The following is a 16,293-nucleotide window of genomic DNA, read 5'->3' as shown; positions in this document are numbered from 1 at the left end:
TGCCGAGATTTTCGCGGTACCGCGAACCGCTGATTTTTACTTTTTCTGGTGGATTTGTGTGAAAACACGTATCGAGAAACGAGTTTTGTATTTTAATTTTGCATAAACTAAGTGAAATAAATAATTTTATTCGCAAATTGATTAAAAAAATCAACTTAGCATATTCAATCGTCACCAGACCTCGGATGGTTCAACACACGAACCGCCATTATCTCGCCTATCTGTGAGCGTTTCTACATACACCGAGAAAGCAGCTGAGAAAATAGCTGACAGCATGTTTTGACAGCGACTGACAGCATTTTCGGTGAGAGAAATCTCCTCGGCATGCAAAGAACGATGGAGCTGAGAAAAAATTGAATTGGCAGGTTATGGCGAACGATCAATTATAGTTTACATGTTTGCCGTTAAATAATCGTAGAGATATTATTAAAAAGTAAGAGAAACTTTTGTGACTTCTTTTTAGCGATTAAAATGATTTTTTTCAACATAATTTTAAAAGTCCCATCTCGGCGCTTTTCAGAGCTTCTACACACACCGGCGTTAGAAACCGATTGTCAATTCTCTCACAGCCATCTCTCACCTGCAGTCTCGGTGTATGTAGAAACGCTCTGTCAGATTTTATAACAGAATTGACAGCTCAAGTCATACGCGCTTTTCGCGGTACCGCGACTATCTCGGTTCGTCTATTTCCAGCCTTATATTGCAGCTGCTGGCTGTAAAAAAATATCGACGGCTGTTGTCAAACTGAATCTCAAAATGGCCACATGCCAAACGCTAAGAAGACACCTCCTCTAAATTCAACCTTGAAAAAAGCGTACGTAGTTAAAAAAACCAGCATTTTGTCACTCCCGTGGCCCTGGGTCTATTGATGTGTCAAATCAGTAGAGCTCTTTCACACCGGACGAATGTAACCGTATCAATAAACGATGCGCAATCTCACCGTATTAACCGTAGAGTTGGCAACCAGATTTACACACGTAAGTTGGCAACCGGCATACCCGGGTATTCCACACGTTTTGATGCAAAAAATTAACGATTTTCATAGGTAAACAATGCTTTCTATATTTTAATGCTGTAAGCAAGTAATGCCGACCACATATTCTCTTCTATTTCATTAATTCATAAAGTTTTTTTCATTTTATCGTAAAAATAACGGTCAAATTGAAATTTGGAATCACTTGAATTTGACTCGAAAATAAGCACAATACGAAAAGAGGAAGAAGCAAGGATCGTAAAGATATCAGGTCAAGTTATAAGCCCGTTTTGACAGCTAGGTGGAAGAAGAATCGACGAAGAAAACTGACAGTTAGTTTTCCGAGTTTGGCGACCGCTTCCCCTACCAGCATTAAACGGCTTTGAAGGCATTCAGAAGGCATTTAAGGCCTTAGTCGCCTTAGAAGGCGAATAAAGATTTCAACCGAAACTTTCACGGCTGAAACGGGATCTCTTCGAAATCTTTCAACTTTTTGATTCAACGAGAACAGATAACTTGCCGCCATCTTAGCTTGTTTATATACTGGTTTTGCACCCTTACTAATGTAACTGCCAACTAGAGTAGTGACAACGCTTTTAGTTCCGAACCGAGAAAGCGTGTGTTCAAATCCTTATTTTTATTATCTTTTTTCTGTGTTTATTTCTTTTTAAATTAATATTTTCTTGCTATAATTAGAACAAACCAAATTTATGTGAAGCGAAAATTTTTAAATTTTTAAAAAACATAATAATGACTATGTTTACCCTTCATAATCAGGATGGGAGAAATATGTATCTCATTTCTCCTTTTACTAGAGTTATCGAAATAAGTTTGATATATTAATACTTTTCAACGGGTTAGTCTTTGACAGCCGAATAATGCAGACCATCTTTAATAAAGTGAAATAGCTCAGAGCTTAACGCAAGAGAACATAACACGTAAATCGTGCTATCGAATCTCACGCACATATCTGGAAACACTACAACAGCGCAGTGCTCAAGACGCTTGTAAGGTTTTCTTTTGACAGTTGCAATTTCAAATTTCAAATTAAAAGCGAAATTTTTCAATGACATATTTCAAAGGCATTTAATTACTGCTAAATGCACTGCTGATCGCCTTCAATTCGCCGGCGATTATAAGGCGATTAGAAGGCATTTAACGGAAATTTGCGGGTAGGGTCTTGTTCTCGAAGGAAAATTTACATTTTAAATCACGGGCTGTGTTCTAATAAACTAAAATATTCACCCAAATTGATCTCCACCAAATATTGACCATGCAAAACGTAAACAATCCATCAATACATAAGCAAGCGGAAAACCATCTGTCAAAATCGGAGCCCAGGGGGGGGATCGCCAAAAGCGCTATAACTACACCTCATTATACATTCACCTTGGGAAGAAGAGAAACGTCATTCTCCATACAAAATGTATGGAATACCCGGGTATGCTGGTTGCCAACTTACGTGGTAAAGTTAAAGAAAATCAAAATAAAATACTTACAGGCTGTTTAAAATTACAACTTATGCACCAAAAAATCAGAAATTTAAATTAGGGAGGCTACGGAAAATTTCGAGGGAATAAAAGCAACGAATCAAAAGTTATTGCAGTTCGAAGTTGAAAAAAATACCCGGGTATCCGGTTGCCAACTTAAAGGTTAATACAGTCATTATCCGATATACGCTATCGTACGGGACCGAGCGCAATAGCGTATCTCGAGTTTTCGCGTATAGCGGATTCCTATGGAAAAATAGTTTACACTACCGGTTCGAGGGTTGAAAAATATCGCCACAGAGTTTTGCATTAAAGTTTTTTGTTATACAATAGGTATCTTTTGCACAAATTTAATGAAAAATGCATTAAGAACATTAACGAAATTCAAAAAGAACATAACATATTTCAAAAAATCAAAATATTTGCAAAAAACACATGGAGCTGTCAAATTTAGAGGAATCGCGTACTGCGAATTCGCGTATATCGAGTATCGCGTACTGCGGATAATTGCTGTACACGATGCGCAATCTCAGATTGCGCATATATTCGTTTTATCAAAATATATGTCAATTCGCGAAGCCAACCCTGAACTATAAACGTCATTTCCATACAATTACAGATTGCGCCAAGATTGGGCATAAATTTTCAAAATTATATGTCCGAGATATATATATATTTTTTTTTTGACAGATAAATATATCAAACCGATCCGTTTGACAGATAAATATATGTGCAATCTGAGATTGCGCATCGTGTATTAATACGATCAGATTGCGCATATATTAATCTGTCAAACGGATCGGTTTGATATATTTATCTGTCAAAAAAAATTATATATCTCGGACATATAATCTTGAAAATTTATGCGCAATCTTGGCGCATTCTGAAATTGTATGGAAATGACGTTTATAGTTCAGGGTTGGCTACGTGAAATGATATAAGTTTTAATAAAACGAATATATGCGCAATCTGAGATTGCGCTTCGTGTATTCATACGGTAACAATTTACTTGTTTGACGAACGTAGCTGAGTTCGGCTGTAGCTCAATATACCGAAATAGACACTAAGGGCGGTGGCAACGCTCATCCGATGCGATTTTATCGGACGCCTCTGGCAAACGCTATTTTAGCTCATATTGCGAAAATTTGAATGATTTGAATGGTTTAACCATTATAAAAAAATAATTTCATATTGTTCCTACATGAACTGCATGATTACATTGACAGATAAAATCGGATGCGACGATCCGACGGAATCTATTTTTTTTTATTCCGTCGTAAGACGAAATCGCACGTCTGGCGTGATCTGTCAAATCCCATATAAATCTCGTCCGATAAAATCGCATCGGATGAGCGCTGCCACGGGCCAAACTCTCGACGCACTCGCAAACTTGAAAGTTCAAACAACTTGTGACCTAACAAAAAATGATAATATGTGTTACATAAAATTGTTTACTAGTGTTTCAAACATTTTCTTCTACCTAAACTATTGAAATTTAAAATTACCTTTTTGTCTGATTTTCTATTTTAACGTGTTGAACGTGTTTTACGTGTTAACGTACGTTTGGCATTAATCTGGCTCGTAAACAAACTTGATAATTCGATTATTTCAGATGAAGCAGAAATATCACGCGAGACAAATAGCTCTGTTTGCAAAATTGAGCTACTGTTTGACGCGCGCGACGTTGTTGCTCTATGTCTATTTGAACGGTTACGTTTACACCTGCACCGTGCGCGAGAACCACAAACTATCTGATTTTCACTCAAAACTTTGGAAATAAGCTAGGCTCGTCGAGCGCGCGAACTGTCCCATTCGTCCAGTGTGAAAGAGCTCCTACAATTTTCTCAAAGAACTGTCAAATTTAGAAAACCGTGTATATACGAATCCGCATACAAGAGGTACCGTGTATTTCGGGGACTACATGTATGCGTTTTGAAATAGGAATAGACGCTGATGGCGCCAGGGAAACGCGATCATCAAAAAATGTAAAGTTTTTAAACTGTTTCGGTCAAACCAAATGTTTTCATCACTAGCAGACAATTTCATTTTACCCATATGAACATTTTTTCTAAGGCCACATTTTAACTTTTGAATTCGCGAGTTCGTCGATAGCTCGTTTCTAGCTCATTATATTGAGCTACAGCCGAACTAAGCTACATTCGTCAAGCGAGCAAACTGATACATTCGTCCGGTGTGTAAGGCACTTGTCTAATCTTGTAGCGCGCAACCAAGGTGGAATATAGAGGAGGTGTCTTCTTAGCGTTTGGCATGTTGCCATTTTGAGATTCAGTTTGACAACAGCCGTCGATATTTGTTTACAGCAAGGTGGATTGTGGCTCTGAGCCGGTCTCATGGTACAGTCGTCAACTCGTACGACTTAATAACATGCCCGTGATGGGTTCAAGCCCCAAATAGACCGTGCCGCCATACGTAGGACTGACTATCCTGCTATGGGGGGAAATCAATAAGTCACTGAAAGCCAACCCCACAAGTGGGTTGGCAGGCCTTGACCGGCATCGGTTGTTGAGCCAAAGAAGAAGAAGAAGGTGGATTTAAAAATATCAGGTGGTGGACTCTAGTGCATTTTGACAATTCGTCACTTGACGTAAGGTCCCCAGAATTCATACTTTATTTACATTTATTAACTTTGTTCATATAGTTTATCTACCCCATTTTTTCGATTAAATATTCTTTAAAAATATATTATGGACTTTGCGAGTTCTTATTTAACATTAAAACATGGTTTAAAGTGTGTTATTTTGTGTTATTATGAAATCATGTTTTTTTTTTAAATTTTTACATTAATTCCTCATTATCTACAAGCCGCATGGACAATTTACGTGAGATTAGAACTCTTACTCACATGATTTTAAATTTCGTGCATTAACAAATCATCAAATCTTTTGTTCATATATCTCATTTTTTTCGATAAAATCAATCGACACACAAAAAAGCACATAATAAAAAAGAAATCTGTTCTATTTGCTAAGCTTTGTGTGCGGAAACCAATGGTTAACGGTTTTAAAATGACGTAAAGTCCCTCAACTATGGCGACCCCCCAAAGGCCCTTATTCACCACCTGATATTTTTAATCCACCTTGGTTTACAGGCAGCAGCTACATTATAACGTGTAAAATGTCGATTTATGGAGTGTGGATGCAAAATACGAATTTTTAATGCTAAAAAATGTGTATTAAACGAAAACAATTCATATATCATATCTAAATACCAGCATCATTCGTCGCATTTGACAACTGCCGTCGATCCTGGTTTTGTGCTTTTTTCTAAAGCCTCGATGCCCAATTGTTCTACATGACAACACCTCCTTTCTACCCACTTTGCGCGCAACTATGTTGCTGGCAAAATGTATGGATTTTGACAGCTAGCGCAACTTTGTTGCCGGCCAAATTCAAACCAAATTGATTTTTGTCTGGCAACATTTTCTATTTACTTTGGTCATGGTAATCGGGTGTATGAAATGACACAACAGCAGTGTGCGTTTTGTTGACATCCGATAAATTTGGATTTTTGCATTTATAATACAATTTTTGATGTATATTTTATGTTTTCAACACTTTATTCAACAAGTGAATGATAAAAAATAAACTCTGAGCTGTTAATTGGCTAATTTTTAACACTAAACAATGGCAAAGCGAAATGTTGCCAGCAACATTCATAGACCACCTCAGCGATATGTTTCCGAGCAACAATGTTGCGCGCAACAACATTAGACCGCTGCCTAATTCATCGACCTGTGCCTTACGGCAGGGGTCTCCAGACCACGCCCCGCGGGCCGCATGCAGCCCTCGAAAGCCTATAATGCGGCCCGCGGTTATGTTGCAAAAGATAATATAATATCATATTAATTTCACAATTTTCATCAAATTTTTTAATTTTTAACTAAACCAAGCCAAAAATCAAGTTACTATAAAAGAAAAATGCAGTATTTTAAAATACACATTATTTATGTTAACCGTTTTCTTAAATTTGAGACACATTTCACTGACCAGAAACCTGTCAATTGCCAAAGAACAACAAAATAATGGTGGTTCTGATTGACAGCCGATGTAAGTTTTTACTTCGGGACTTAAGGAATTGTGGCGTTTATTCAACAAAATAATAATTTTCGTGTTAATAGTATTATTTTATAAATATTATTGATTAGTTTTAAATCAAAGGGCGTATTTTTTATACAAAACTATAAAATATAAAATATCACTAAACCTTGTGCGGCCAAAGTGGGTAAAATCGACACCCCACTAGCTAGTAGTGTAATGCTTAGTTGTAGCATGTTAACTTTTTTTAAATTTCGCAATTAAAAACTGCCTATTTTTTATACAGATGTCTCTTAACGATGTACGAAAAACGTAATGATCAAGCTGAGCAATCACGCAATCAAAAAATACCGTAGAAGCTTTAAAACTCAAGATGTCAACAAACCAAGGAAGTTAAAATCATGGAATTTAGCCATCATTCTCTCATAGAATGTTTGCCAAATTCGGACTCAAAACATGTATATGTACATGTGTAATATATGGTTTAGGCTTTTTCAAGTTAATATTGTTATGGCTTTGGACGTATTATATGTTTACTTTAGGCCGGGTTCGGCTTAACTTAAGAAAAAAATAGTTACTTGAATGGAATCACATTGACCGATGTTCGACTTTTAGCTTGAGGGTTGACAGAGAAAACTAAAATTGAACACCCTTCGATTTTATGAACAAAAAAAGAAGATTACTGGAAGATACAGGCTGTCAGGTTATTTTTTTTAAAGGAATCTTAGCCATTCATTCCGTAAACCAGATGCTATCGCCGCAGCTTACTATATGGAGTCTGGTCCGATGCTATTTGTAATGAAATTTTTATTCTTGCTTGTAACTTAATTTCTTTCGCATATTTAAATAATGTTTACGTTATTATTTCTTCAAATTGGTTTGAAATTCTTTGTGGCACTTAAATGAAAAACAACCGGCCATCAGTGTTAATAACTTTAAAGTTAGGGCGGTGGCAACGCTCATCGGATGCGATTTTATCGGACGTGATTTATATGGGATTTGACAGATAACGTCGGACGTGCGATTTCGTCGTCCGACGTTATCTGTCAAATCCCATATAAATCTCGTCCGATAAAATCGCATCCGATTAGCGTTGCCACCGCCCTTACAGCCAATGTGTCGTAATCACCGCATAACCGTTCAAATAGACATAAAGCGACAACGTCGCGCGCGACGAAAAATAGCTCAAAATTTCATTCTATGTAGATCAAAGTAGCTCATTTGACTCAGTCAAGCATCTTGTTTTATATTTGAAAAAAAAAAACAAAAATAGGTTAAAATGAGTTCAAATCTATTTGTTGTATTTGGTATCAATCTAGCTTGAAAACAAACTGGATAATTCGATTATTTATAATATAACAAAAATGTCGCGCGAGACGAGTAGCTCTGTTCGCAAAATTGAGCTACTTTTTATCGCGCGCGACGTTTTCGCTGTATGTCTATTTGAACGATTATCAAAATCAATCCAGGAAGCGTAGTTTCTCGTAAGATGGTACCTTTCAAATAGACGTACACCGACAAAGTCGCGCGCGACAAAAAGTAGCTCAAATTTGCAAACGGAGCTACTCGTCTCGCGCGACATTTTTGCTTCATCCGAAATAATCGAATTATCTAGTTTGTTTTCAAGCTGGATTAATGCCAAACGCAAAAAAATAGATTTCATCAAATTTCAACCTATTTTGGTGTGTTTTCAAGTATAAAAAAAGTTGGTTGACTGAGTCAACTGAGTTACTTTGATCTACACGGAGTGAAATTTTGAGCTATTTTTCGTCGCGCGCGACGTTGTCGCTCTATGTCTATTTGAACGGGTACATAATGAATCAATAAAGCTTTTTCGATGCCTACTAGTGTTTACATAGGCAAAAGTATGGCAATCAGGGAATAACCTTAAGGGCGGTGGCAACGCTCATCGGATGCGATTTTATCGGACGTAATTTATATGGGATTTGACAGATAACGTCGGACGTGCGATTTCGTCGTCCGACGTTATCTGTCAAATCCCATATAAATCTCGTCCGACAAAATCGCATCCGATTAGCGTTGCCACCGCCCTAAGGTGTCGAAACTACCCCCAGTTTCCCTCCACGAAATTTCCTTGGCAACATCAAGCGGATGAGAAAAATATTCCAGAAATACTTGGCGAACAGTCCCAATTTGTTAGAAGTGTTAGTTTTGTCGTGAATTTACGATAAGGAATCTTTTCGTAGAAATGCTTGTGTTGGACTTTTTTGGATTTTATAAAACATTTCAAAACTTACCTTGTTTATGATTTTGATAGCCACTGTGTCGGCTGATGCTTTCTCAACAGCTTTATAAACTTTCCCAAAAGAACCTTCTCCAATGAGATCGCTAAGCACATATTTATCCATGTTTGGCTGTATTTCTGGTGTGTTATTTAAATAACGATGTAATTTGTTTTTCGGATTGCTGATTCCAAATCGCAATGTTCACAACAGCATAAAAAAGTACTCACCAAGGATTCTGTAGGAAAGGTGGGTATTAGCGAAAATCGGTTAGGCCATCTTGGATGACTTTCGATAGCAGAGAGCACTGGAAAAATCATCGGACCCTAAAACCAAGGTGTATGTATTTAGAAGGATGACTTTTAAGGTCTCGCTACACGACCCGAAAACTCGAGATGAAAACTCAAACATCTAAATTCTTTTCATCTAAAAGTTTTCGGGTTGATTAGCCGCGTTTCGTGTATCAACGTGCACACAAAACCACTGTCATATGAAGAAAGCGAAAACTTGTGAACAAATTTCACCAAATTGATATACAGTGAACCCTCTCTTATTTGACACCTCTCCAATTTGAGAAACCTCTCTTATTTGAACATTTTTCACAGTCCCTTGATTGTCAGTACATTTTTGTCCCTCTTATTTGGAAAACCTCTGAAATTTGTATCCCTCTTATTTGTGTATGGTGTTGCCATGGTTATTGAAAGATGTATGCTCAAATTGGCGATTCTGTTCGCAGTTTCCTATAGCAACAGTAAAGGCTACCTACTAAATGTTCTGTTTCTTTCTAGTTTGTATGGACCTTTCATTCACTTTCAAACTCTGTAATTTGAAAACCCCTCTTATTCGACAGTCCCATCGCCTCTCAAATAAGAGAGAATTGACTGTAGATACTCTTTTAATGTGTAAAGAGTGATTGACTGCCAGGTTATTCACGTGACAACACAGTTGTTTAGTTGTGATAATGCTCTTCTTTTTCCTTTTCACACCTACAATACGGCCATCCGGAATCGATTCCGACCAGTGGGTGCAGCGGATGCGCTGGGTCGGAGTTGGAATCAAATCCGACCCGCGGGTACAACGAGTGCCGGTCGACCCGACTGATGAGTAGGTGCAAGAAAGCATAAACGACTCCGACCCGTTGGTGCTACGAGTTCGGGTCGGGTCGGACCAAAAGGGGTTTATTCCGACTCGTGGGAACAACGATTTCGGGTCGACCCGACTGATGTATAGATGCGAGAAAGCATAAGCGACTCTGTCCCGTTGGTGCAGCGAGTTTGGGTCGGGTCGAGTCAGCGAGTTCGGGTCAGGTACGTTCAATACCCGACCGGAACTCGCTGCACCAACGGGACGGAGTCGCTTATGCTTTCTCGCACCTACTGATCTTTCGGGTGGGCCCGATCGCTGCACCATCGGGTCTAACTGAACCTGCCTTGGCCCGACCCGACTCGAACTCATTGCACCAACGGGTTGGAGTCGCTTATGCTTTCTCGCACCTACCGGAGTTGTTGCACCCACTGAACCTACGTGTACCGTTCGGGTCGCCCCGAACGACTCCGGGTCGCTTACAGATAGCTCCGACCTGATAGGTTCGGGTCGACACGCCCATCACTACTCTGAACAACTTCACCTTGTCTTATTAACCTTTGTTTCTATGACCAAAAATACACCCTCATCTTTATGACCACCTACCCGGGTAGTAATACATTTTATAAGGGAATTTGTAATTGTATTGGTCAAAAAATTTCTTGTTTAACTTATTCTATGCAGCTATAATAACAATACTTCTTTTCATGTTATAAATTTATGAAGTATGGCTTTCAGTTACATAAATTGAATGCAAAGCAATTAGTTCAACTGACACTAATACACCGCCATGTCTTCCCGACTGTCGGGGCAATCATTTATTCTATGTGACTTTAGAAGACTATTAAGAGCTAGAAAACTTTTGGAATAGATTCTATAAATATAACTACATGCATTGCTATACATATCATTACAAAATTAGCGACTAATTCAAACCAAGATCCTTTATTGTATGTATTACCTACCCGGGTAGGTGGTTATAGAAGTAAGGGGTAAAAGTTGATTTTATTTTTTAAAGCACATTTAAAAATATTGAAAAATTCTGAATTTTTGACCAATTTTTTAAAACATGTCACTCTAGGCATTCTAATTTTTTTGGATCGATTCGATAATCCAGTAAAAAGTTATAATAAAAATAATAAGCAAAACATACCCGGGTAGGTGGTTATAGAAATGAAGGTTAAAACATCTTGCCTAAAACCAAGGAGGAATATAGACGAGGTGTCTCCTTAGCGTTCGGCATGTGGCCATTTTGATATATGGTTTGACAACAGCCGTCGATATTTGTTTACAAACAACAGCCCAAGGTGGAATGTATAATGAGGTGTAGTTATAGCGCTTTTGGCGATCCCCCCCTGGGCTACGGGGCTTTTGACTGATGGTTTTCCGCTTGTATATGTATTGATGGATTGTTTACGTTTTGCATGGTCAATATTTGGTGGAGATCAATTTGGGTGAATATTTTAGTTTATTAGAACACAGCCCGTGATTTAAAATGGAAATTTTCTTTCGAGAACTTGAAGCGTTCGCCAAACGCGGAAAACTAACTGTCAGTTTTCTTCGTCGATTCTTCTTCCACCTAGCTGTCAAAACGGGCTTATAACTTGACTTGATATCTTTACGGTCCTTGTGTAAGTCGAATATCTATGAATATAAAGTTTATAACCGAAGTTGAAGAGTTGGAATTTATGATATCGTGGGAGGTAAAAGGGTAAAAGTAAGGCTCAGCCCTCTACGTTAGGCAGCGGTCAGAACCTCGCCGCATGCGATTTTGCCGCAAGCTTTTGTATGGGATTTGACGTTAATGACAGCACTTGCGAATCTGCCGCATGCCGCGATGCGGCAAAATCAAAATCATTTGATATTGCCGCATCGCCACATGCAATTTTATTTCAGATGTCAAATGTCTAAAATCATATCAAATAATGATTATCTTTATAAAGAAACAACAAAATATCATTATAATACCTTGCATAGCTAGAAAATCGAGAAAACTCTCTTCTTGTCGCATGCGGCGAAGTTCTGACCGCTGCCTTACATAGGAGAAGCGTTAAGGCGAAAAGCCATGAGAATGACAAAATGCTGACAAATTTTTCAAAACGTGAGCTTTTGTCACTGTTTTTGAGCTTTTGTCAACATTTTGTAACCTGTAGCAGCCACCCAAATGACAATCTAGCCTACTCTCACTATGGCGAGCTCAATGACAGCTGCTTCAACCCATACTGAGAGGCTATCATCGTTTCCTCCTGCGTACTGAGCAAGCTTGTTTTTTCCCCTCGCTGAGGCGAGATGATTTTGTTTGTATGGTGAGCAAATCTATCGCCGATGATTGCTCTAATGAGATGATCAAGCAACAGCCGCTCACATGATGAAATCATGATGAGGTCGGATTTTGGAGTGAGTAAAAACATTTCCTCCTCATCGAGCCGCCATTGTGTTATGGTTTGAGGAGAACATTGGATCATCAACGAATTGTTTACATTTGTAAAACGTGCATTCAGTGTCCGCGGGCTACATTTATCGATTCTTTTGTTGAAAGAGCATATCAAATATCCCGAATCCGTTAAATTATAGTGAAATACTGCACATGACACACGATGCGTTGAAGGAAACGTAAAACCATGTGTGGGAAGATGATGAATAACTGCCCGGGCCAATCATTCAAGTACTGCCGCTAGGTAAGTGTGAAATATCAAACGAAGTGTTGTTGACTACAATTGAATAACTTTTATAACACAGAGGACAATAAATGTTCCACTATCGGCAGGTTGAAGTGATAAACAACAAATGAAGCAGCGCTAGAAGATGAAGATGATGATACCCAGTTATGCTAAGGCCAATATCCGCTTGAAGACTCCCATAGTGAAAAGGAAGTGCATACGGATCTTGAATACGTAGATAGACTGCGAATCGAATCGTAGTCGAGCCAAATGCTCACATCATGGTAGCAGATATGAACTGTAATTAAGCAATGTTCGACCTCGCGTGTCCATTGATGATAGAACTTAACTATATTGAAGAAAACAATTCAGGATTACATGTTGGACCATCATCGCTGTTTTTGAGGCGCAAATATGTATCAAACGTGAGTATCTCTTATTACACAGTATTACTCAATGATATAGTATTAGGAAACTATAAATACATATTGGTTGGTGTATGTGCACTTGTTATTTATTTGTAGGTCTTGGATGTATGAATACGTGCATCGTGCTATCAGGTCCATGCTCCGCAGCAAGGACTGACTATTCGGCTACGTGATACGGAATAAGTCTCGAAATCTGTGCTGTCCGGCATGTCCGGCTGCGTATTTGACGTTACGCCAAATAGAAGACTCGAGATTAGAACTGCCCGCAGTGCAAGTGACAGCGATTTGCGAGGGCGCGCGAGGGCTCGCACGCCATACAAGTTCACAGCTCCAGAGCCCTCGCATGAAAGAGCTTGCGAGCCTTGGCAGTTTTTTGACATGTCATATGAGCGAGACAGCTGTATGCCCTGTGTATGGATATCTCTTTCTGGCAAGAAAAAAAGCTCCGGACAAAATTTAAATGGCCAAAATTTTTGACCACACCCTCTCTCTCTCCCGGTTTCTTCCCCCTGTCCTCTCTTCTTTTAGGTCCCTAATTCTTATTTGCGCGCCGCTCGCTTGTGTGCGATAGATCATCAGCTGATACTGGTGTATGGTTGGGTTGTAGTTGTATCTCTGAATTGGCGATTGGTACATATATATGTAGTGTATTTGGTTTTACCTCGTCAAGGTCACGACGATGCGAGAACCGATCGATTCTGGTGTTGAAGCATTATTTGTGCTTTGCTGGTGGTTGCCGTTCCGTGCCGTTTCTGATGTGGCCATTTGATCGCCATGTCGATCAACGGGTATGAAGCCAATTTCAAACGAGCGAAGGTGAAGGACTAGTTCCGTACCGGAAAATTGATTTTTTTATCGTGTGTGATACTCCAATACTGATCTCGACCCGATGTAAGCTGGTTTTGACGGCCATATGAGATAATGTATTCATGTTTTAAAAAATGTCGCAATTTTTTCTTTCCTGATTTTCCCGTAAATTGACCCACAATTCAATACTATTTGACTATTTTAATTGATTCCTCATACAACGCATGGAAAGAGGTAAACTGGCTTCGCCAATTCATTTATCACCGCTCTCAACAATTCATCACCCGAACCACCCATAACCTCATCATTCCATCCACATGCAACGACTTTAACAGCAAAGTTCTCAATCGAAGCTTCTACAAACTGCTTCTTTCCATTTTCCTTTTTCTTCTTCTTCTATTTGTCGCATCCATCTACCTGGTCATGCCAGCCAATGCAAGTTTTACCGTCTTTTTTAGTACCACACACCGGGCTGGTCAGTCCTTACAACGAAGGGACAGTCCATATGAGGCTTGAATCTATGACGGGCAGGATATTATCATCCTTTGCCCATATACCTTTCCTTCCGTGTCCACACAACAACAATAAAAAATGAGCCACAAAATTACACATAAACATCGTTCATAAAGCGACGTACATAAGGAAGAAGAAAAAGAAAGCCACATACAAAAACACACGCGGGAGGGGGGGGGGGGAGAGAGAGAACGGCCACTCCCGGTTCCGTGTCAAGATCCTCACTGAGGGTATCACACGCCGACAGCGCCTCTATCAACGGTGAGCCCTCAGGATCGGGCCGTGATCTGTGCACATCATTTTGAACGTGTAAGCAACTGATAATAAAACGTTAGAAACGGACTCTCTCATCCACAGGTACCATCTCCTACCATATGTTACACATTCTTTGACACACCATGAACAGCTTCCTTTTGTCTGTCCTTGCGAACGACTATGGACTGGATGGTTCAGTACCAGGGGTATGACATGGTCTAACCATCGCGGACAGGCGAGTATGGTGCGCTACAAGCTACCAGATGCACCAAGTTAATCCAATGTAATGATAGACTAGCAGTATCCTTGCTGTTGGGGTTTGTAAAACACAAGACGAGGCAAAGCGACATGCGCAATCGAAATGCAGTCCGCAAAAATCCAGACAAAATCAACTAGTGAACGTGCATAGGAACCTTCTTAAAAACTAAATATATGTCATCATGTTTATTCCCCCTTTAAAAATGCGTAGTGATTTATGAGAATTTGAACTATATATAGTTTTATTTAACTTAAATGTTGTGTAAAACCCGCACCTTGAGTTGCAATTTTACTTGCGAGCGGGGGGTGGGTTCCATTTTTGGGGCCCCACGCGGCCGCTTATTTTGCTTAACGCTTATTTCGCCCCTTCACACACACGCGCATTTCAAAACACTCAGTTTAAAATTAGGCATATCGATTTATGCCTTAAAGCGCACTTAAGTTTAATCTTAACATCGTTAACATCGTATTTCCAATTAACACAATAACACTATTAACGCGATTTCGTGTAGATGTGCGGAAGTTCTGCCTTTCCGGGGTTATTCAGTGGCATGTTGGTGAAGTCTTTTTAGGCCGTCCACAAGAACAGAGGAGGCGTAGTAGGCCCAAACTGAGGTGGCAAGATGGCATGGAGGGGTCCGCCACTAAGGCCGGGATAACGGACTGGCAGACGAAGGCGCGAGACTGTGGTTTCGGACACTCCTGAGGCAGGCCAAGACCACAAAGCGGTTGTAGCGCCGGATAAGTAAGTAAGTTGTTGGTGCCTTCAGCGAGCGGCCGTCGACCTGAGGGAATATAAAACATTTGTGTTAGAGGGCAGATAAAACAACAGACCTAAATGTAGCGATAGTGCATTTAGAAGGAACTCACTTGTGGGATTTTTTCACCTGCCAGAAAATTTGACCGCAACCAGTAGTGCGGGCGGTTCGGTCCTGTTGCTGCTGCAGCTATTATGAGGCAGAGGATAATGATCTGACGATAATGAACGAGCGCGCTCGACACCGTCCGGCGGCACAATCGGTGCACCCGGTGACAGTTGGGCCTCTAGCGTGTTGTGCTGGTAGAGCTCGCCTCGTTGCCGTACAGCTGCCGGGGGATCTTTTAGAACGGTTCCTCGTAAGCCCACGTTCCAGGATAGAGGAAAATTGGCTGCAAAAAAAGGAACAAACACCATAATTAGCATCCTAGGCTAGCTCGCCAAACAATGTTCTTCTTCTTTCATGGTCCGCTTACAACTTACCGAATCATAACGCAACGCACAGTCGCAAACACCTACAGCATGCCCATATCGTTTCTGCATTATATCTGCAAGTTAAAAGAGGCCATATTCTATTAAAATAGTGTTTCTTTATCACGATTATCGAAGGATAACACTTACCCGCTGTCTTGTGCTGTGTTGTTCATCACACCACTTTCCTACGCTGGTACATGCGCGTACCGCTGCCGATGGAGCCAGCACGCATTGGGCAGGACTTCTACCACTTTCTTTTGCTAAAATGGCACTTACTTACGTAAATTAAAACTTAAT

General features: G+C 39.8%; 2 long non-coding RNA genes across 3 annotated transcripts; one reads left to right on the top strand and one right to left on the bottom strand.

Annotated features, from left to right (window-relative positions):
• Window positions 1-11,611: 11,611 nt before the first annotated feature.
• Window positions 11,612-15,002, top strand: LOC121589991. 2 transcript variants are annotated; one of them, XR_006004371.1, is made up of 3 exons: window positions 11,612-12,522; window positions 12,584-12,929; window positions 13,029-15,002. It is a non-coding gene; the product is annotated as an uncharacterized LOC121589991 (long non-coding RNA). The 2 variants fall into 2 exon arrangements; XR_006004370.1 differs by having other exon boundaries at window positions 11,617-12,522; window positions 12,612-12,929.
• Window positions 15,003-15,037: 35 nt separating this feature from the next.
• LOC121589992 lies at window positions 15,038-16,279 on the bottom strand. Its single transcript, XR_006004372.1, has 4 exons — window positions 16,144-16,279; window positions 16,006-16,070; window positions 15,636-15,914; window positions 15,038-15,550 (listed from the first exon to the last, which is right to left on the bottom strand). It is a non-coding gene; the product is annotated as an uncharacterized LOC121589992 (long non-coding RNA).
• Between the last annotated feature and the right edge of the window lie 14 nt (window positions 16,280-16,293).

This window comes from Anopheles merus, chromosome 2R, assembly GCF_017562075.2.
Source record: "Anopheles merus strain MAF chromosome 2R, AmerM5.1, whole genome shotgun sequence".
Taxonomy (NCBI): Eukaryota; Metazoa; Arthropoda; class Insecta; order Diptera; family Culicidae; genus Anopheles; species Anopheles merus.
This window is presented reverse-complemented; position numbering and strand designations above follow the sequence as displayed.